The following is a 23,878-nucleotide window of genomic DNA, read 5'->3' as shown; positions in this document are numbered from 1 at the left end:
GGAATCAAAAATCTAATCTCACAGGCATTTCCACAGAAATGAAGGCACAGCTGAAGACCACTGCCATCAGCCAGCAGAGACTGTAAACACAGTCATCCACACTGAGGTGCAGGAATAATTCTGTAGGATGCTTTTCTCGGAGAAAGCGGGCAAAGTCAACCATCTGGGTATCCTCTGGGTCACTATCAAACAGCACATATATGTACAGTAACAGCCAATCACTTCTACTGCATACAGTGTAGTAAAGAAGTAAACATGCCACTCCATCCATTTGAAAAGGAGAGCTAATGTGGAATACTGCCTGTACAGGCAGTTATCAGACTATAACACAATGGTATATTAGCAATCTTGACTGTATTTAATACAAAACCACCACAGCGTTGAGCTCATCTGATCTGTGTTCCTGCAACACAGTGCTCTTTGGAAGAACATTCACATTTGGTTATGATCTCTATTGCAATAAAGAGAATGAATATAGACTTGCAATGAAAGGCTGCCATTTAAGCTGATTTGAATTCAAACTCACAGAGAGCAAGGCCGAAATCAGACTGAATTTCCATTTCACTTCAGAGAGGATGGATGGTTTGAAAGAGGTGTCAAGGAAGCCATTTACACCCGGGTTGAGAAGCTGTCGCTGAGCAGAGGAGGGGGTCCACACCACCACTTATCCCCTACTTACAATGTTGTCCTTCCAACACTTCCCAGGATATTTAACAAGCATTACCTCTTGGCCTCAAGTCAAGATACCAATGATGGTCGTTCAGACTTGGCCTTCGGTGGTTCTAACAACCATAACGACTGTCGTTACAACAGCCAGAAGCACTAACAAATCAGCGGTATCGATGATCTTGGCAAACGACCCCACTGAGGTTAAATAGCTGAGTTTCCCTTCTAGTCATTTCAGAACTGAAGAAGACTCTTGGATGAGGGAAGAAACGTCTTCAAGTATCTCCAACCAAGTCCAGTTGCCCTTGACTTTAACCTTCTTTGGATAACTATGCTCTGGATGACTGAGAATCTTCACAGACATTTGTCTAGTCAACGTATTTGGTACACAAACAGTTAACAGCTCTTGTTCTCTACTACAAGTCCAATGTGTGTTTTTAAGTTTTGAAAGATCATGTCCGCCCCTTTCATTTGCCTCACAGTGGTTTGGTCCGCTGCCTACCTTTTTCAGACCTTCAGCAATTTTATTTTTAAAAAGCAACTAGCAACAAATCTAGTGAGTGAATCAGACCATCAGGGAAAATGAGAAATATAAAAAAGTCTATTATTCTGTGGGCTGATGAATGTAGGAAGTAATATACAGACTGTCCTTGTAGCTGTTGTTTGTTTGTTTTTTAAAAAGCTCTTGAGTGCATATTCCGGCTCTTTAGCTGTTAAATGCTCCAGTATGTTCACTAGCTAGTCACTAAATTGTAGCATTCAGTGAGTTCATCATCAGAACCTTTTCACTGAAAACAGCTGCCTGCTGCTGCTGGAAGCAAGATTAATGAGAGCGCTGAGACAAAAACCAAACAGAAAAGTTACACCAAAACTCTGAGCTGAAGACGCTAAATGCTTCATATATCTAAGAGGAACTGCAGAGTCGGGTGATTCTTTGTGGGTTTATCACTACAAGCAACTTCATTCAACATTACACACAGTCATTTGATCGTTCTCTTATTAAAATATTGATTAGTGCAGTTTTAACTTTAAGCTAATGCATGTATTTCTTCACCTGGATAATGAAAGATGCACTTATTGCTTACTTACTTTACATTAAGGTATTATTAGTGGCACAAATTTCATGGGACCACATTATATTTAATTACATGATGTTAAACATTAAATACTATTTCATGTTTGTCTGATGATGTATAGTATGCGTTTGATGCTAATGGGTTCTACATTTTACAATGCTTAATCATGAACTTAAAGTCGTATTCTTTGTTATAACAAATGGAACCACTTTTAAACTCATAAATAGCCCATTTATGCAGGGTATCATGCCTGGGAATTGTACTAAATTATGAATGAAGATCTAGTTGTCCATTGGCTGCCAGTCAGATGAGACCCTGACCTTAACCTCTAAGTTAGTTAGTCAGTAAGTCAGTTATCAATCCATCAATCAATACAGAATGTTACTATGTATTTAGCTGTCAGTTGTCTACAGGCAAACTGGTGAACAGGCTCAGTCATTTATCAGTGGCTGTCAATGCTGTGTGACATTATCAGCACGTATCGACCCCGTCCTGTTGTGGCCGGACGCCTGGATCTGATAGAGGGGTCTAGGCCAGGACATGAAAGAGCATCATGGCCACAGCGAGTCCAGCTTCCCTCTTTGCCCTGGTGGGGAGGAAGGGTTTGAAGTTCAGGACCCCTCTGACACAATCATTACCCTCCATCATGGTTCTCCACCTCCACCCAGCCCAGGAAGAAAGGCTAATCTATGGGATGTGTCAATAGACGACCCCTGGCCTGCTGGTTGACTGTGTGCAGGAGAGAGAGAGAGAGAGTGTGTGTGTGTGTTTAGCCTAATGTCTCTACCTAACTGTAAGTAAAGGCAGACGCATATTCTGTCCAAAATCTGAAGATACATTTCTTTCTAGTGCTTCAGTTGCTATCGGCTCACTGTGGCAGCGGGTGCTCTGGTTTCCCCCACCATCAATAACAACTGTTAACTGTAATTGTCAGTTTTCAGTGCCTTTGACCGAGGCACTGACTTACATCTGGCGTTGGTCCCCATACTGATAAGGATGGGTTAAAAGCAGAGAACGAAATTTCACATACGTTGTATGTATGAAATTTTGATCATGATTGAGCATCAGCAACAAAATCATAAAGTTTACTGGAGGTTTTCAGAGTTTAATCAAAATTACTGATTCTTACTGAAAACAAGATGAGAAAGTGTTGTCTCTATTCTGTCCAAACCCGATCAAAGTCAGACTGATTTTAGATAATTAGGCTTCTATCTCAAAGATGGAGTGTGCTTGTGAGAGTTGGTTATGGGGCTGTGAGATTAAGGTCCTGTAAGTATACAAATAACAAAACATCACAAGTGTGAAATCTTGTGAGATGTTACATCAAATAAATCTCAATTGATTTGAAAAGCTGCAAATGAAAGTCTCACATGCACACCCAGTTAATTAAATCAGTTGTGTCCGGCCAATCAAAACAAATAGACACCAACTCTTGACCAACAGAAAATTGTCCAATATAGCAAATGGAGCACCATGTTTTAGCCAGTTTACTACAAATGACATACATTTAAAAATGCCTATGCAAAGCTGGATAAGCTGACTGAACTTCAGATTCAACGTATGGCAATTAGTTTGTGGTTATTTTATTAATTGCTCATTTGCTTGGTAATACTTAGCCACCACTAAAGCAAAATATAAACCAAAATACAAGGGGCCTCACACCTGCATTATTGCATTATTACATTTTTGTAAAGCAGCCCTTTAAGTTTCGGTATGTATTGCATTTACATGGTGCATATTCCCAAATACATCTGTGCTTAAACAATTAGAAAAATTAATGACTAATTAATACATACACATTGCACAAATAGTGGTAAAACAGTGGCAAAAATAGGGGAGTCAATAGGGGCCCGCAGCGGATTCTTTCCCCGAGGCTCCCTAGAGGATAATTCTGGCTCTGTGATTATGTGAAGAATTTGTTGGTGTTTTTGCTAGCAGCTCTAAGGATGGCCATGTCAGATGGTCCAATACTTTGGGCCAGACCGAAATATCTGGATTGCAATGAAATTTGTCCCTCTTTCGGTGATCCCCCAACTTTTCCTGTAGTGCCACCAGCAGGCTGACATTTTTGGTTGTTAGTGAAATATCTCACCATCACCAGGTCAATATTATAATTTGTCCAATACCTCTAATACCAACAAAACAATGGCATTCCCACCAGGCTCTGCTGCATTTTCTGTTTAGTGCTAATTAGCAAATAACACACTAAAATAAGATGGTGAACATGATAAATATTATACCTGTATGTCAGCATGTTGACATTGCAAGCAGTGCCCTGGTAAGCAAATGGTTACAGCATAAACCATCAAACATCCTTGTCTCAATCCCAGCTGGGGACTTTTGTTGCATGTCATATCACTCTCTCTCTCCTTGTTTCCTGTCTTCCTCTTCACTATCCACTACCCAATAAAGGCAAAAATGCCACACAAAAAAAGTCTTAGAAAAATTTGTAATGCAGATGCCTTAAATAAATTTCCATCTCATAATGCAATTAAAAACCAGACATGGTCATTGTGATTAAATTGGCCAAAGGTTTTTTGGTGGGGGAGTTTTTCCTTATTAGAATAAAGGGTCTAAGGATAGAGAATACATGTTTATGCTGTACAGTTTATAAAGCCTCCTGAGGCCAATTTGTGATTTATTAAATCGGGCTATATAAATAAAATTTGACTTGATTTGACTTGTGATACGTGGCCAAAATGTAGGAAAAGCAAAATTTAAACATTATAACACTACAGCGTGCTTTTTGTGTTACAGTGATATAAAGTACAGTAAATCTGACTCATGTTAAAAGGGATCAAACCATTGCTAAAAAGATTAGAACAGCTTTGACTTCAATTTTGGTTGATGTAGAAAGCTGGTAATGTAGCATAAGACTTCACATGTGGTGCAGGGTATATTGTGCCAGTGGTACTGAAAGTACCCATTGCAATGGAACTCATGTCATAGCTTTTTATGTACTGAAAGACGGCTCTTGTGACATAAAGCTATCAAACTGCAAATCTGTCAGTTACGCAATAGCATATAATACACAGAGCACCTCTACCTAAAGGGGTTTTAAAGTTAGAGAGCTCCTGCTTCACACCCGATTTGTTTTGACTTGACTTTTTGTTGTGTCGAGCAAAAATCAGCATAAGCTCACAAAAGTGACGACTAATGTTCAAAGAGAATTTCTTCTCTTTTGGTGATAGTACTGTGTGTGCACTGACACTGAGATTTCTTCATTTGTGCTATGTAGAAACACGGTCACAGTGGACTACACCACCCAACAGCACTTACACATACACAACAACCATACAGGCATGCATGGACACACTGATAACACAAACACACTTTTAACGGTCACTTTTTGAACTGCGTTTGTAATTGTAGCATTCACAAACCAATGTTTTTTTAAACAGTGTTACACGTCATTGATTGAGTCTGACCAACAGTTAACACAAAGTAGCCTGCATTAGGTCTTGTAGCTAACCGTAATGACATCTAATTCTGGGGATATGGGTCATACTACGTTTGCACTCATCTGCAAGAGGACTGGCTCAATGGCCAACTGCAGCGTTGCAACTTAAAAAACCCACATCTGTAAGACTTTCGCAGATCCTAGAAAAGCTATTTAATGTGCATGATATCATCTCAGTGTAAAGTCTGAGTGGGTCAGAGTTGCTCTGGGCAGGGCCATGGAAAGAGACACTCAAGTTGGGCATGTAGGCTTACTCTTAGCTGTTTGATTGACTGAATTGGTTTTAAAAATTCAATTAAAGTTTTAGTCAAACACAATGGCAGGGTTTTATAAATGTTCACAAAAAGAGAAAGGAAGCAAAAAAAAAAGAAGAAAAGCAAGCAGAAGCTGGAGCTGAGCTGTAGAAGGCTGGAGGGATGCAGACAATATCGGTCACACTGTTGTACTTGAGAATGACAGGAACAAAGGAGGAAGTCAGGTGATGTTATGATACAGAAGTCCACACAGGGAAGAGGTCAGGGTGGGTGGATGGTTTCCAACTGCCAACGTTGTTTTGAGCATAACTACAATCAATTGTTCCATAACTTTAAGCATATGTTTACTATTGTAACCATGATGACAAAGCTCTTTTAACCTTAAGATATAGCTAACATAACCACACAACAAATATTGAGAAACCCCTTGTTGTGCAATAGCATGCATCATGATGGATGACGACCATGATAGGATAATAAAAAAACATTCTGTCAACCCAAAGTAAAGTACGGTATTTATCTTAGCAGAGGAAGATGTAAATCTCTGTCTCTCTATGTCTCAATCTCACCAATCAAGCAGAAACCTTTCTTGACAGCCATGTTATTTAGTTTCTGTCGTCCTTTGTCATTTGCCAGTTGTGCTTTTTTTCTCTGAATCACATTCTCTGTAATTCTCTTTCTCTCTCTAGCTCTCCCTGGTCTCTTCTTCCAAATAGCTCAAAGTGTAGCACTAACCACAATAACCTCTGCTCATAATGTATCTCCTACTCTGTCTCTGTGCATAAGTGTGTATGTGTGTGGCCAGCAATCATTAATTGTCAGTCATCCTCCAGTGATTGTTTACCCTACTAGTCTGCCAGTTGACCGCTGGGACGTAGATTTCCATTCAGTGGGCTGTTGTATTGTGTATGTAAACACTCTGGGAGACAGTCACTGCGTTACTGCTCACTGATGCTTGCTGTGCGCTGATAAGGTGCATAAAGTAGTGATTTAATAATCGCTGCATGAAATTGAACGCATTTCAGGTTGAGAAATGTGTTGTGCAGTGTAAACGGAATTGAGGTGGACAAATAACTTCAGAGCTGAAATTACAAACACAAATGAGAAAATGGTAGCCGTTACCTGGATCTGACTTAGAAAAGGTGTCCATGTCTAACAGGTTTCTGCAACAAAAAGAAAGAGACTGTTAGAGATTGAAAGAGACAGTTGAAAGAGCAAGTTTTTCTGTCTTTAATGCTGAGAATTACTTTGGATACAGTCATATGTAATCTGCAGTTGCAGTTCAGTAATTGTAATACATCAGGCTTGGTTGAGATTGGCCCACTGATTAACTTAAACATGAAAACACTACTGAAGTCACAAAGAAGTCAAACCTTGACATCCAACAGCACACATATTGTACGATTTCCTGTTAGGATAAAAGACCAGTATGTTGGTTTCTTATTTGCGTAAAGCAAAAAAACAGCACACTATAACGATTAGTGTATAGTATATGTTGCATGCAGTTTGTATGTAGTGTATGTAAATTGGGACACAGCGCATGTGATTGTTGGCTAACATGTTAGCACATTCAACTACACAAGTAATGCAGTTTCCAGTGTAGTTCACATCATATCATTTAAACTGTAATTACGAGCAGCCGAGCGGGAAAACCTGTTCATGTCAGCTTCTGACGTGTGATTCCATGTCAGAGATATCGGGACTTTCTTATACCAAAAATATCTCCCATTTGGTGAAAAGAGCTACAGACATGTCAACAAATTGTTGGCAAAATGGCTACAAATGCATCACTGCTGTCAGTTACATCCAAATGTATGTGTGTATGAATGAGTGTGAATGTTAGTTTCCATTTGAGCACTTAGGCTCAGTGTATGAATGTGTATGACTGGTGAATGCAGATGTAGTGTAAAAGCGCTTTGAGTGGTCGAAAAGACTAGAAAGGCGCTATACAAATACAGAGCATTTACATTTACAAATGAAATCCAGTATTAACCCTAATACAATAGATTCAGCTAATTTCACTTGGTAATGAACAGCAACAAATATGTAACACAACAAAAGAAGCCAAATTAGGCTTTTTATCTGGTGCGGCAGTGGGGCTGACTAACTTGGAAGGATGCATGAACATTCCAGGGTCAGAATAAAGTGCGTTAAATTTTTGTTCTTCCCATTCTGCTGACATTGCATGGATGCAGCATTATACTAAAGCATGGGTATTACCTCTGAGGTGAGCAGATGGCACAGGACACCTGTGGCTCACACATGTAATGAATCTCCAATAATGTACTAAAGTCCACTTTTTTCTTTCTTGTATAATGTTTCAGTGTTCATATAGACATTTATCTGTCTGTGTTTCCTGTCAATTGTTTTTGGAGCTACGCAAGTACACTGAAAGCAACGTAAAACCAGAGTCACACTCCTTGTATGTGTCCACATAAATGGCCAATAAAGCAGATTCTGATTAACTTCTTAGTTTTAGTTATCATTCCTATAAGTTATGATAACATTGTTTTCACTGAAGTAGCTGAGATCTGGGAACACAATTACATTGCAACAATGAAGTTCGAATGGGCAAACATCACGAGCAATAAGTGGTCATTTTACAATTCGCCATTGTTTTCTCTTGGGGGTTTGTTGTCTGACTGCTCGCGTGTCTGGCAGTGTAGAGATGTTAATATGTTCCTGGATTTCAACAAGTAACTTTAAGAGTTAATTTTCTGTAGTACCAATAGAAAATAAAACCCTGTTCCCTGTTAAAGTCATTGTTTCCTTTGAAATCCAATAAAACGCAGTTCTAAGAGTGATCGTAGCTGTTCCTGGAAAATGTTTACATCTCTGGCTGGCAGGTCTTTATTAAGATCATGTATATTAGGATGCCTTGAACATAGTTCAGTTAACATTTAACTATCATTCTAAATCAGTTATTTAGGTATACATAATAGTGATCGTAACTACAATACCTCACACGTTTCAATCAGAATGACAATGCACACCAAGGTGTCCCCATCTGTTATCACCAGGGTGCTTTGCCTCCAACACATCCCTTATTTCCTTCTAACAGCCCCCTGTTTTATAAAAGTGGTTTTACATTTAAGATTAACTTATTCCAAGGTTCCAAGTTCACAAACAGGACAATGTTTAAGGATGGCAGCCAACAGCTTTGTGACTAAAAAGAAGCTCCCATTGAAAGCTATACAGCCCTCCTCGCCTACAGGTGTTTGTCTTCCACCAGCCTCCAACAATAACTTAATTTCCTTTCCTCCGAGTAAATAAAAAAACACACAATCAGTCAGTCCTGTGTGTAATTAGAGTATTGTGGCCACACTTTTAATGTGTTTCTGTTTATTTGTGGCATTGAAATCTTTCAAGTCAGATTAACCTACAAAAAAAAATAGAAAAACTGGAAAGGCATGAGTTAAGTTGCAAAAACTCACTCCCTGGTCAATAAAATAAAAGTTGACACAAAAAAGGATTTCATATTTCCTCATTTTGTAGCTGCAGCAAGGGGAATGAATCATACACACAATTCATTCATTAAATCATTGCCAGGATTACGACTCAATTTCCTTCTAACAACTTGACACATTAGTGAGAATTGACTTTGATAACAAACATAGTGTTCAATAGAGAGCTGTGGAGCAGTAAATGACAGATTGAAAAGCTCCTCTCTAGAGGGCTTGTAGCTGTCAGGGTGACAAGGAGCAAGTCAGAGCGACTGCAGGGAGCAGCACAGTGTGCATCCTCACATGTTCATGCTGGTCTGTTCGTGTCGACATATCGTATGTTCATGTTCATGCCAGGGCCTCAGTACTGGAGCCCTCCCTCGCTAAAAAAGAGTGACGGTTTATAGAGCTAAAACACAGAAGCGTAAAAGCCATATGGGTTCCCCACGCAAATGCTTTCATGCTACAGGGATTACAATTTTTAACTTCTGAAGAAATAGACCCAATATAGAGTCAAAGTGAAACCAGAACTTTCAGGTTCCATCCAAAATCCATATATGACATACTGTTGAACAACATAGCCTTGCTCAACAGTTTGTCATGCGGTCCTTTGTCTAGGGAAGGAAAACTTAAAACTTAAAAACTTAAACTTAAAAACAATTTAATATAGTTATTCATTCAATTTATCTGTTTTTAGCAGCCTAACACCACTTCCCACAAGCCCAAGACTGTCACTGGCTAAATGTCAGTAGCTTGACAGACTGCACAGTTAAGTGACAAACTATGAGAATAGACTTGTCAGTATCCTTAGACCAGACATGGCTGTAACAACAACACACCTTCTTGCTTTAAAAAAAAATACCCCAAAAGAATAGAAAGAGGTAAATAATAATAAATAAATCAGAATATATCACATATAGTAGGCCTAAGAGAAATATTCGTTGTTAATTAAATTGTTAAAATCACAGTAGTTTGAATTCTAATAGCAAGTGTACTCATTCGTCTTAAACAGATTCACAGTAAACTTAAGGAGCATGTTCAACTTCTTCAGTAAAAAAAGAGAAATTGTGTTGCGCTACAGAAGCTAGTGGAGCAGCAGCTAGCTGCTAGCTAAGCAGTGTAAAGAATGTGATACTGAGTGAACTGTTCACAGGAATGCTGGTGGATTAACTGGGATCTTTTACATCTTAAATTAGATCCCGCTAGACTCCAGTATATGAGGATGCTGGCAAAAATCTCAAATCTTAAAGCTCAATCGGGGTTGAGTTTTTGTATTTGGGTTAACTGACACTTCAACTACATGATTCAACAAGGTCAAGCTGCACTGATTTCTAAATATGATCTTGCTGAATTAAAATGTTTGATATCACGTGTAGCAATTCACAATAAAGCATTTGTTTATTTATTCAAAACCCAATACAGAACTTCCATTGAAAATCATCCTTGTAAATCTGAGCCGACAGGATGGCCTACAAAAATATATGTGTTTGTACTATGTTGGGCATACAGTATTTCTCTGCCTGTTTATTACATTGTCAGGTGATTACTGGTAAAGCCAGATACAAAAATATCAATTTATATATATTTCAGTCATCAATGTTTTGCTCAATGTAAGCATCATGTAGCTGTTTATTGGTGCCATATTGCTGTTATAAATATAGATGTGAGCGTGTGTTCCTGTGTGCCTCAGACTGCTGGCTGGTACGTACAGTACATCTGCAGGGAACTGCAGACATTTCCTGAGGGATTTGCTGCCAAGTCTGTTTTTCTTTTTAATGCTTAATCACATCATCCCTTTTGGATGTTGCAATGTTGCTTTTATTCACGAGTAATGGCACGTCTTACATGATGTGTGTGTTCCACAGTATGCTGAAACCGGCCTGGTGAGTGGGTATATATGGTGAAATTTGAAATAATACGTTATTATAATAGTATGTTGATGATCAAGCTGGTTTTTCATGTAGAATGACACCAGAGGAATATATTAAATGATTAAATCTCTAAACATTACACAAGTAAATGGTATTAAAGAGTTTACCCTGAAAATAATCCCTAGACTGATGAGGCTCAAATTCAGTTTTTCTGGATAGATTTTTTTTTTGTATGATTTACCATCGAGTTGCTTTGCATTCTTCTCTTTGGGTGAACATGCGCATTGAGGGACTAATTAGGGGTTGCTTGTTAGCAGGGGATCCACTCTGATAAGGCGACTCCCCACATCTATGAAATTTGAGGGCCACTGAACCACTATAGTGAACATGATGCTTTTACCAAAATAATCAGGAATGCATTCACTGAGGACTGCTGTCTTTCTTCTGAAAACTATGAAGGGTTTCGTTTGGTGCTGTACTTTTACTCCGATAGCAGAGAATCTGCTTTGCCTTTGAAGCTTAAATTCTGTCAGAAGGTAATCTCATTTACAGTGGGTAACAAAGGTTTTTGCTTGTAATGTGGTCTTGTGCTTGAGACCTTCAGGACATGATATGAGGGAAGTTGGGTATCCAATCAGAACCCTCCCCTGCTGTGATTGACATTCTCCCACTGAGAAGTCCTGGCTCCCTGTGCCCACTGACCTACCTGGCATTTCACTCTGAAAGCACCATCAATGTCATTTTTTAGCATCAGACCACCTACCACACTGTGCAGCCATCACAGCCGCAATGCAGCTCTCAAATGTCTTCACAGCACCACAATGTTGAGGTGACACTCAACTTCGTACTCACTCAATTCAGTTACCTTGTTGAACATTATTGAAATTACATGTCTTCATCTTCATTGAAAAAAAAAAAAATAAATAAAAAAAGTATACAAATATTTTTCATTTCAAAAGTTTCACTGACAAAAATGTCTCCTACCTCCACTGTGTTGTAAAAACAACAGGAAGTTAGTTATTGTAGTTTGTGCGCTGATTTGGGCCATTTACCGAAACAGCCAGCAGTTGAAGTTTTAGCGGCACTGGCTGTGACACTTAACCCTTAGTGTGTGATTGCTGTAATTTATGTCAAACATTGTGCTCCTTCACTGAGTCATAACTCAGACATGATTTTTGACAAATATTTTCAGCATTTTTTACATCATTATACTATTGTAAACATCTCTAAATTCAATAGATATATTCACGCAGATTGGTTATATTGTACGGGGAAGCTTTGCCTCCCAATCCACATAATGACTCCACAATTTAAATCATTACAACTCGCTGAATTTTAAAAATGTTTTCATATACTTACAGTATATTATTTTATATTGGTATGATCTAATTTTGTTTAGAATTTTGGAAATAAAAAAAGACATAACACTAAATTCAAAAGATTGAGCAATTGTTTTAGGCTTTACCATTCTGTTTTTAATTACAAATATTGTGATATATTACATTTTAAGTCACACATTATTTCCAAAAATAAATATCCTGTGTATCAGCAGGGTTGTGCAGAGTTGCAGTGTAACAGTTAGTTAAGTTACTTTTGAAGCTACAGTTCAGGCACATAAGTTACTGTGTAAGCACCATGATACAACATACATAACACAATAACACATAGAGCAACATAGCTAATTCTTAAAAATTATTGATTTTATCTTTAGCATCTTACTGATATATTACTTTAATATTTTCATCTTTTTTTAACCTGACATAAGTTAGCTTAATTTAGTATCAGCACAGTCACTTAACATAATGTGGGATTGGCATAAAGTGCGTCTGACTTTCATGCAGGAGATCTTCAGGAGTTCTTTTTTATGTACACATTCCAATTATCATTCACACTGCATATTCGAAAGTGTCATCATTGAATGTAATCTGGGTGAGAGACATTTAGGGGCACTACTGCTTTAACAGCCCCAAAGCCTATTATAAATCAAATGTGTCTGTGTAATATAAAAGTTGTCCTTCATAGAGACAAACCCACAGAGTAAGATGACTCATCCACTCTACACTACCTGCTCCCCACCAAAAAGCGGACAGAGAAAGTTAGTGACTGCTGGTGAACATAGTGGAACATTTAGCAGCTGAAGAACCAGATTTTTTTCTCAGGAGTTGTTGGACACCAAGAAAGAGCCACAATAAGAGTGAATATTGGACATATACTCATCACCAACAAGTAATTTTGTCACATGTTCAGTCTAAATACAACTGTTCAGATGTTGTTTTGCTGCCTCAGCGTGGCTAAAAAGGCACTAATGTAGCTTTAAATTAATTTGTTCACAACATTAGTCATATATCTTATAATCAATCATTTTTCTGCAAGTAGGGGCCAGTCTAGATTAAGAAGTAACACAGATATTAAATCTTGCATGAAACGTTTTCTAAATTGATGACTGATGAATTAACTAAATAAAATATTCAATAATAAGTAGGGCTGGGCGCATTAATTAATTAACGCTGACAATTGTTTTATTGCACGTTAATGTAGTTTTTATTATTATTATAATTATTATTATTATTATGAAAGGCTATTGCTCACCGGTTCTGAATACACATGCAGTCAAACCATGGGTCACAGGGGGGGTGTTGATCAGCCAATAAGTCACCCACCCAAACAAGCGGTGGAGGGAGGCTTCGGCAGACTACGCTGGATGCAGCGTGTGGGAGAAGTAGATAAACAAAAGCAAGACAAGCGATCAGATGCCACAGTGAAGTGGATAGCTGCACACTGGTTAGTACTGGGGAAGATGTTGACTTTAGGAATGTTCTTAAAATCACAGCCACCTTTGTGTTGCTGCGAGGCAGCAAACGTTGGCGTTTCATATGGACGCTGAAGGCTTTGTCACGCTGTCTGAAAGCGTCAGTAATGACGCACTGAGAAAAGAACGTGTTGAAGTAACCATGGCAACGGCCTTTGTGCGCTTCACAGTTGTAGCCTTTTTGCTGGGATGCTCTGCTCTGCAAATTCCCTCCTGTTGATGTCCTATTTAGTAAACAGTAATAGATTCTGGAAACTCACAAACAGCGAGGATCAGTCTCTTTTCCAATGTCTGTGCGTGAGGCGACCATCACCGCGTGAATTCACCGCTATAGCCTACCTTGTGCTCGAGCACTTCACCTCACTCTAACTGGGACACTTGCTACTGAACATGTTTCCATCTAATTGTCATGCGAATTTTAAGCATCGCAAAAAAGAAAAAAAAATAGCTAAATATGTGTGCTTCCATCAGCAGGTTTGGAGCAAATAAACCAGGCTACGACAAGCGTAGTTACATCAGAAGTTGACGTTACACATGGCTGTAATAAGCAAGACGAATGGGTTCCAAACCAGAAACAAAACCAGTCGCACCAGCCATGTCTCATAATAATGGGAATATCCGGTGTTATGCCGAGTTTTGCATGCACCTCCAAATACTGCTTTTAACGCTATAATATCCTTTGTGGGGTTCATCAATAGCGATACATGATTCGAAGTATATATTTTCTGAACGTTTAGAGTCGTTAATATTTTATTACACTCATTAGAAGTAGCATTCATTGAGATTCAGCCAAAATATGCGGTGATAACCCTGTTTGATCAGTGTGCAGAGCAAAGTATCTGAAAAGGACCTTTAAGAGGTGAATGCATAATTCGGCAGAACAGATGATGAAGGCTACCTGCTGAGATTTGCATCCACCTCTTTTCTCAGCACAAATGAGCGTTACCAGCGGCGAGGTGCAGGAAATTCTCGGCAGGCGTGCAGAACTCTGCACAACCGAGCAAGACGCCGACAGCAGAAACAGCTGATCAGACGTGAGTTACAAGTTCGCTACGTCAGAACTTATTCGGAAAAAGTGTTTCCATCCCCCATTTAGCACATTTACTCTTTTTCAACAAAGGCAAAAACTACCTCAACCACCTTGCGTATCAACAGCAAGAACAGCACATCCATAACCATGGGTCAAAATAGTAAACAAAAAGTAAACAGCTTCACATGCCTCGGTAACATCATCTCAAGGGATGGTGGCACAGAGGACGATGTCCAAGCCAGGATCGGAAAAGCAAGGACAACATTCAACATGCTAAACAATATTTGGAAGGCAAAAAACCTGTCACTCAACACCAAACTGCAAATCTTCAACCCAAACGTAAAAACCACTCTGCTTTATGGCTCTGAAACCTGGAGAATTACCACCACCATACTTAATAGGCTGCAGACCTTCACCAACCAGTGCCTCAGACGCCTTCTAGGAATATACTGGCCCAACACCATCTCTAACGCCAACATGTGGGAACTCACCAAAAAAGACCCAATAGAAATGCAAACTCAGAGGAGGAAATGGAAGTGGACAGGGCACACACTCAGGAGAAAGAAATCAATCACTAAACAGGCACTGACATGGAACCCACAGGGCAGGAGGAAGAGAGGCAGACCGAGAACCACCTGGAGAAGAACCACAGAACAGGAGATGAAGAAAGAAGGGCTGACGTGGCAACATCTGGAGAGGAGGGCGCAAGACCGGAGAGGATGGAAGAGCTATGTTCCTATGGGAATTTAAAGGCTTAACTAACTAAAAACCACCTCAAGCAAGCGTAGAAACATTTTTGTGAAATTAATGATTTGTTTTTCGAATTTTGCCGTTTCAATCAACCTTTTCTAATGCGAGACTTCAAAATGTGCATTAAAAATGTTGATGGAAACAAGGCTATAGACTGTTTCTGCTGCTCTCTGATAGAAGAAAAATGTTTCTGCTGATACCTGTTCAGAAAAAACGAACAAGAAAACTGGACTCTGATGGTAACTTGTTTTAACAAGCTAGATAAAAGGTAACACCCTGGCAGTGGCAAATAGCTTTGGTTTAATATTTGATTTGATTACATTAATGTTTAGGTTATAGGTATAGATTTAGGTAATAGGCTATTTTATTGCTGCTGTGTAAAGAGAATACTGCTGGTAAAAAGCACAGTATTTGTTTAAAGTGTTTGCAAATCACGTTATTGCACTTTTGTGTATATAGCAGTACATTTAAATTAAAAGTCTACAATACACTACTTTAGAATTCATTATTCAATTTTGCCAGTCTAACTTGATTCATTTACTGTAATGAATATAATCATATAAGCATCTCTATAAAGCGCTTTGTCTAAACTCCTATTGGACTATAGGGGTTAAGAGGTGCTTTGTTTGCATGAGAGGGGAGGTCATTTATTTCCTGCTGTCTCATTTAAACAATCCTGTGCCAGCCGTAATCATTGCAGACTGCAGGGTGACTTCCACGCTCAGCTTGTCTAATAGGATCTAGAGGAGCAGCTTTTGGGTGGCGGCAGGCAGGCAGGCTGCCACTTATATAAGACAGAAGAAAAACACTATGTGACTGCCTGTCTCACCCACATACACACTGACACATTATCTGACAGTGCTGTTTACACACACAAATATGTCATGCTTACACTGCAGCCAAATCATTTGTAAAGCCAGCATCCATATTTCTATTGACAAATTATCAAATCAGATTTGTGTATTTACACAGCAGAATGATTTTCTGTAATCAGTGATCTATTTTCATGGCCAAATGCACAGTTTGACTGCTTTGGAGCACAGCAACAAGCCTGTTAAGTTGAGAGAAAGCACATCGTCACATTGCCTATTTCATCATAGAGCTCTGATGAAGGCATTTAGCTGATAGGCATGAGAGCTGTCTTAATTGATGTCCAGCTCACATTTTCTATCAATGTTATGTGGAAGTGTTGTATCTGACCAGTCACAAAATGTTGACACTGACATGTCAGAAATTATTTGTTTCATTTTTTCAATTTCTACATTGTCTATTCTCAAAATAAAATACAACAGCGACTCAAAGCATTAAACTTTTTGATGGATATGTTTAGGCACTGGCAGCTCTGGGTTAAGGTTAGGGAAAAATCGTTGTGTGGTTTAATACAGAAAATATTGACAGTGACATGAAGTACGAGACGGGACATGGTGACTTTTTTAACATGTGATCTAAAAGCACAATCTTCCCCTAACCATAACTAAACCTTAGCTTCAGTTGCATAAACCTAACCACAGACGAGATTCCATGCACTTTGTACGTCCACCTTGACCACCTCCATGAGCCATAAATGCAGCGCTTCCCTCACAAAAAACAAGACGTAGCCTGTGTAGTCCACCATCCAGACAGCAATTGTGTTTCTCATTACAACATAATTAGGAAAACAAATTAGTCGTATATAATGGTCATTTTTAGAGGACAGGGTTGGGTTTTAAGATCAATTGGATGGCACAAAATTAGAGTACGGGAACAGTCAAAGTATTGACTAAGAGCAGATTAAATAAAGACTGATGGAAACATCTGATTAAACTATGAGACTGGGGGACCTGCGCTCATGCGCTGTGCTTTTATTTACTGCAGTGTAGAAGGAGCGTCACTGTATTACCACCACCCACTGCTATCTGCCTCTGCTCCACCAGAAAGACCCAACCATAAAGAAAAAAAGGTGTTACTAGTGTTCTTTTAACAAAAGGCACAGATTTTCATCAGGATTGTTTGATTTTTTCACAAAAACAAAACAAAACATCAGAATAATGAGGAAAAACTAAAAGAGAAATTGTATCCCTAATTCTAAAAATATTGCTGTGCATCTTTGCAGGCTTTCCTCTACATGTACTTTGTAGTTATCTAGCTGTGTTGCACAATGATGGCTCTCCTTTTGTTTCTTGGCCCAATGTGACATGTTCCAACAGCCGTCATGTACAAAACCTTTAAGCAGATCAGAGTGGTCAGTTGCAGCTGCCTGTCTTTCTTGACATTAATATAATCATCCTGCGCAGGAACATGAATCTTCCCGCCTCTCACCTGATTCTCGTTTCCTTTTTCCACTCATGTCTTATACATTTGAACAGAAACCTTTGTGTCACGTATCTGAACCTGAATGGGGAAAGCAATCCACCTCATTACCACCTGCAGTGGATTTGAGCTACAGCACAACATCTGAGCTGTTTAGGATGGGAAAAAAAGAGATGAGAGAGAATAGATCAACTGGGACATTGAGTGTGTAGAGACAGACCGATTTCTTTTTGTCTCAGCCAAATCCTCCTCATATTACAAAACAAGCAGACTTACTTCAAGATCTTAAATGTAAAGTAAAAGTAAAGAGCAAGAGAGCCTTTTAGAAATAAAGTCACATATTTACCTCCAGATAACCTCCCCTGATAATACACCAACGTTTACGGAATAATGAGAGTGTGGCTACATGAAAAACTTTCAAATCATCCAGATGTCAAGTCTCTGTCAAAACACATCTGAGAGGATCGAGTTCAGAGTTCAGCAGTTGTTCAGATCAGACGGAATAACAAGAACGCAACAGCACAGCATCAGAGTTAGAATCCAATTTCAAGACTATTTCTGTCAGCGGAGATGTTTGTTTCATGTAACAGGCTCAGCTGGTGATGCATGTCATCTTGAATCATTGCCAATGCCATTAGAGAACTCTATGTCTAGTTATATGTCATATTCACTGCATATTCATTTTTTTATATATATATATACAGAAAGCTTACAGTCTGAGAAAGAATTCCACAATTTGCTAGACAGGACTTTTAATAAGTAGAGGGTAACAGTTTCATCAGGAATCCCATTGGTCCCCTGAGACAAGAGGACCTTGTGTTGTCAGGATTGGGACAGGAAAGGAAAGCCAGACCTCATGAATGAATGGGAGGAATGACAGTTGTTAAATTTGCTTATTTAAAATTATAATCCTTTATTTCATTTTCATCATATCAGTATGACAGCTTTCCCCTAGTGGGATTCAACACACAGAAGGTATTCACAGGAAATAATGCATGCACAAAGTGGACAATAAAAGAGTGTTTGCTGCCCCCAGTCCTTTCACCTGTGACAATTCAAAATGTCTGCCATGAAAAAGATCTACGTATGTATCATTTTGAAAAAAACTGGGACCTGTATAATAAAAATGTACTTTCCATTACCAGCTATAATCACAAATGTGGCACATCATTCAAACTGAAACGTTAGATCTGCATTTATTGATTTCTTGATTTTGTTTGTCTGTTTTGTTTTGTTTTTGGCCAGTGGAGGGCAGTGGAATAACATATTAACCTACAAAGTTGATAATGAGTTAAACATTTTATATTACACATCCAGCAGATATGCTGCAACATTAACATTAAATATTCACTGTCCTTTTCGCTCTCTCGACCACTTCCTGACAAAAATATCGACAGCTAAAGTTTTCTTCAATTTTTTCTCCAAAAAAAAGAGTCAGCCTTCAAAACCCCAGACTCCTGACCCCCCCCTACTTCTCCTGTATTCACAGCTGATGTCCGGTTGATCTGCAGTGAGGATCCATCTGGGGCCCACTGAGCCAACCCCATTCTGTCAGTGTCAGGGAACTGAAACAGCCCCTCTCTAACCCCTCCGGACTGGTAGGGCCCAGAGACACTGAGGACCAGGAACAGCTTGTCACAATGAGCAGCTTCAGGCTCTATTAGCATATAGACATGACCCAGGATGTGGAAATGCTTCAGTCTGAGTGGACGCATTGGCCATTAACTTTATCAAAATATACAATTAAAGCTGTATTTATTAATTTGTGTGCAAAACAAGCTGTGAAGTATGATGAACTTGTTGTGTCCAGTAGACACAGTAAAAATAGTGTTCATTTGGAGTTGTGCATTTGTACAGCCAACAAATCTCTACTCTCCTTTTAGCTCTGCTTTACTCTCCACCATCTTCTGTGGGAAATATCTGACTCTTTAGCTGCTTAATGCCCCCCTATGTTCACCAGCGAGTGAACAGATAAATCCTAACTGGGTCTGTTGTTTGGTGCTGGACAGATGTGTACAACGGGTTTATTGGAGGTCCTTTACCTCCTTATGGACAGTGAGACTGACCATAAAACCACTCACAGCAATACTGCAGTCACATGATAATTCTGTGGGTTTGTCACTACTAAAGTTATCTTGTGCTTTTTACATTACCATTTGAACCAATGTAAATATAAAAATATGATTCACATTGGGTACAAATTGAAATCATAAAACATAAAAAATCATAAAACATAAAAAAGATTTTGTACAGGAACAATCCACATGGAGTCTGGGACAAATTGTTACACCTCTCCAGATTTCTTTCATTTTCGTTTCACGGAACTGGACAGCAAGGGAGTCACTAGGTGCACACAGTGATGATGACGTTTTGCTCTTCATGCTCCTTAACAAAAGCAAAAGGATAAAATATTGGGTTCACCAAATCCTGGCGAGGTGAGAAAGGGATGGTTAGTTTGACTGGCTGTATTTGTTCACAGGGATGAATCTTTGTTGTATTTCATGTGCATGTGGTAATAACCCAAATAACTCACAAAATAAAATGTGGTTTGGAACCCCCAAAAAGCTCTGGCCTGCAGTGTTTAGATTTTAAGTACAAATGATATCCAAGTCTGTTATGGGGGAATTACTCGAGTGCAATCCTGAAAACATACTTAATCTAAGTAAGTGTTATAACAGGTCTGTGTCCATCAGCCTTTATATTAGGGAATAGGCTAATGCCTCATCTGACACCTCGACAGAGACGTTCATACAGTACAGCCTGCTGTCTACCATCAGCTGCCAGCATACCTTCCTTTTTCTTTTTCTTTTGTGTCCTTCTAATCCCTTTGCTGCATTCTTTGACTTTTGAGACACATAAACTTTACCAGATTTCAAAATAAATGTTTCATTATCTTTTACAATTATTTTTATTAAACCTGCATATTTGTCTTATAGCCTACTTCTGATTTATAGCAATTTTTTTAAAGTGTTATGTCTAATATTAGATTCTGCTGATAAAATTAGTTATATTATTGTTTGATAATTTCTATCTGTTATTTTCTCTTCCTCTTCAGGCCTTATTAAAATACCCGTTGTTCAAAACAGAATCAGTGCTGTCTCTCTCTATTTTATGTGTTGTCAGTTGGCATATTTAATATCCACGCATTCATGTGATCTCAGAGTTGCGCTTTCCGGAGCTCTCCAAGGCACTCAGAATAAATCCTGGTACTGTTGGTTACCGCACCCCACGCACTTCTACACCCACAGCACATGCAAATTCCCCCTTAGGAAAAAATAGTTACTCCATGCACGTTAAAGACACACAGTAGCCTACTGATTAACATGAGTAAAAGTCAAAGATGATCAGAAAATGGCACGAAACTAGCAGAAGCAGATCAGAAACCCTTCAAAAATCACGACGAGAAAATGTACTTAAATACTTAGCACCTAAAAATGAGCAAATATGTGAATGCAAAACGATGAACGACAAGTGAGTACTGGGTTAACATGTTTGCGGTGCTTACCTGCAGGAAACTGTGATTTCAATTTTTGTCGCAGGTACGGTGGAGTTGAGTGGGTCAAAATCCCCTATTGTCGCCATGGCTGAGGTTTCTTTAATCACTTCTTTTGAATCCTTGAAGTTGTCAGTTAAATTAGAGCACTGATTTTCCTGTGGCTATAATGTGTTTGTTCCATTCATCCGAGATTATGAGACAGAGAATGTATCGGCCGGCTCTGGTTGTAGTAGTTGTTGCTGCTGCCGGTCGCTGGAGCGCAGTTGAGGGTTAGGAGGCATACCTGAGGATGATGTTTTCATTCATGGTGAGAGGGGGGAGAGAGAGATACATCGGAGCACAGACTCGGATCCAGAAGCTCCTCTGCTCCTTATTTCTCTCCATCCATCGCCAGGTGGTGGCAGAGACCTCCACAAGTTCTTCTGCTGTGTCTGGACGCAACTTGTGATCTGTGTATGGGGGGTGACTAGTGCCACAGAGGAGCAGGTAAAGGAGAGGCAACAGCAGGTATAAGAGGCTTTAAGGGACCTGCTTAACATGTTGTTCCAATGTCGTTGTTTTTCACTATTTTGTTTTGACCTGACCTTTTACATTAATACAGCCCCGCATCAAAACATGTCCTTAAGGGCTCTACAATAGAAAAAATTAAACATGAGAATTACAACGTAGCCTACAGCACTGAATTCTCAAGTCAATAAACAGTCTCAAATGCATTACCGCAACAAAGTTTTGCTAAGTGATATGACTAGATATGACTTTTTTTTGTTTGTTTATTTCTAGAAAGTTACTTTTAGTTGTCAGTGATGGCTATTCTTGCCCCACAGTAAAATATGAATTTAAATTAAAAAGTATTCTAGTCGGGTTTTATCTATTAAAATTTCCCTGAGGGGATACTTTTTTCTGTGCAACAAGCTTTCTTACTGACATCAAAGTTATTTAATTAATTCATCTGACAAGATGGCATATTTGTGCTAGGAAATGACAAAAAGGGTGACAAAATGCTAGAAGCTAAAATAGGAATGGGAGGAGAAGCAGACATATCAAATGAAGCAGAAGAAAAGGTAGACCACAGAATCTGATGAGCAAAAACTTGGGATGGGAACCAAGAGATGGAAAAGGCAAAAGCAAGAAAAAGAGAAAATAAGCTGTACAAAGACTATGAAAGAGGAAAGAGGAATATGCAAATAGAGAAGAAGAAAAGTGGATAGATAAAATAAAGAGGGAAAAGGAGAAGGAAGCATGCGAAGGAAGAGAATGTGAGGTAGCAGGAAGTGCAGTGGGAAGCCGTCATGCCTCTGCTTTGTGGCATTAATCACCCCTCCTACATTTCCAAGCACATCACATTCCATAAACAACAAGAATACTTTGTGCCTATCAACAGTCGATTTATAGGACAAATATTTTATGAATGACTAATTCATTAACCACTGAAACATTTTAGTGTTCAAACCTCTGAGGTATCGGGAAAATGTATATAGGCTAAGAGAGAATTTTATCACAGAACGCAGCATCATATTGTCCTGTTAAATTAGAATAGCCTATTGGCCATTAATAGAGGAAAATTAGAACCACCACTGGTTCCTTTTCAGCACTGTAGATTGGCTGACGGAGAGTCACAGCTCTATTGAGCAATGTATTATTAACACCCCCAGTAGTGACAACTTCATGAACTTCTTTAATGATAAAATTGTAATTATTAGAGACTGAATTCATCATCTCCTGCCATCAGTTGGTACTGACTTATCTTCAAACTCAGAAGCAGCTGTAAAACGAACTGCATCTAATTGCATCACACAAAGGACTTGTCTCTGTACTTGTGTTGTTAGATCTTAGTGCTGCATTTGACACCAATGACCATCACATCCTATTACAGAGGCAGGAACATATAATTGGAATTAAAGGCACCACTCTAAGCTGGTTTATCAGATAGATCTCATTTTGTACATGTTAACAAGAATCCTCCATGCATGTCGAGTTTGTCATAGAGTTCCACAAGGTTCTGTGATTAGACCAATCCCATTCTCCTTAACTATGCTTCATTTAGGCAATATTATCAGGAAACACTCCAAAAACTTTCATTGTTATGCAGATGATACTCAATTTTTTCTATCAAGCCAGATGAATTTAATTAGTTTGCTAAACTTCAAGCGCATCTTCAGGACATGAAGGATGACATGTCATTTTCTAATGTTAAACTCCGATAAAACCAAAGTTATTGTTCTTGGCCCCAAACAACTCCGTGATGCCTTATCTAAAGATATAGTTAATCTAGATGGCATCGCCCTGGCCTCCAGCACCACTGTAAGGAATATCTGAGTTAATTTTGATCAGGATATGTCCTTTAACTCCCACGTAAAACAAACTTCAAGGAACAAAATTTTTCACCCATGTAATATTGCAAAAACCAGGACTATCCTCTCAAAATGATGCAGATAAACTACTCCATGCCTGTGTTACTTCTAGGCTGGATTACTGATTTTTCTGAATTAGTCCCTTAAGACTCTCCAGCTGATCAAGAATGCTGGTGCCAAGTGCATGGTGTGAATTATTGAGTATGGTCTATAGATCTGCTCTATAGGAAAAATGCAATGAAATAACTTGTTATGAATTGGCACTATATAAATAAAATAGAACTGAATTCATTTAACACAGCTTAACTTTGAATTTGATCAGGGAATTTGAAACATCCAGTTATATAACTGCTTTATGCAATCCCATTACATTTGGCAAATGT

The 23,878-nt window shown here is 38.8% G+C and overlaps 1 pseudogene; it reads right to left on the bottom strand.

Moving 5' to 3' along the window:
* LOC123987107 overlaps positions 1 to 21,230 on the bottom strand; it is a 185,103-nt pseudogene extending 163,873 nt beyond the window's left edge.
* Positions 21,231 to 23,878: the final 2,648 nt, after the last annotated feature.

This window comes from Micropterus dolomieu, linkage group LG18 (assembly GCF_021292245.1).
Source record: "Micropterus dolomieu isolate WLL.071019.BEF.003 ecotype Adirondacks linkage group LG18, ASM2129224v1, whole genome shotgun sequence".
In the NCBI taxonomy this organism is placed as follows: domain Eukaryota; kingdom Metazoa; phylum Chordata; class Actinopteri; order Centrarchiformes; family Centrarchidae; genus Micropterus; species Micropterus dolomieu.
Note: the sequence above shows the minus strand (reverse complement) of the source record. Positions and strands in the feature narration are given on the sequence as shown.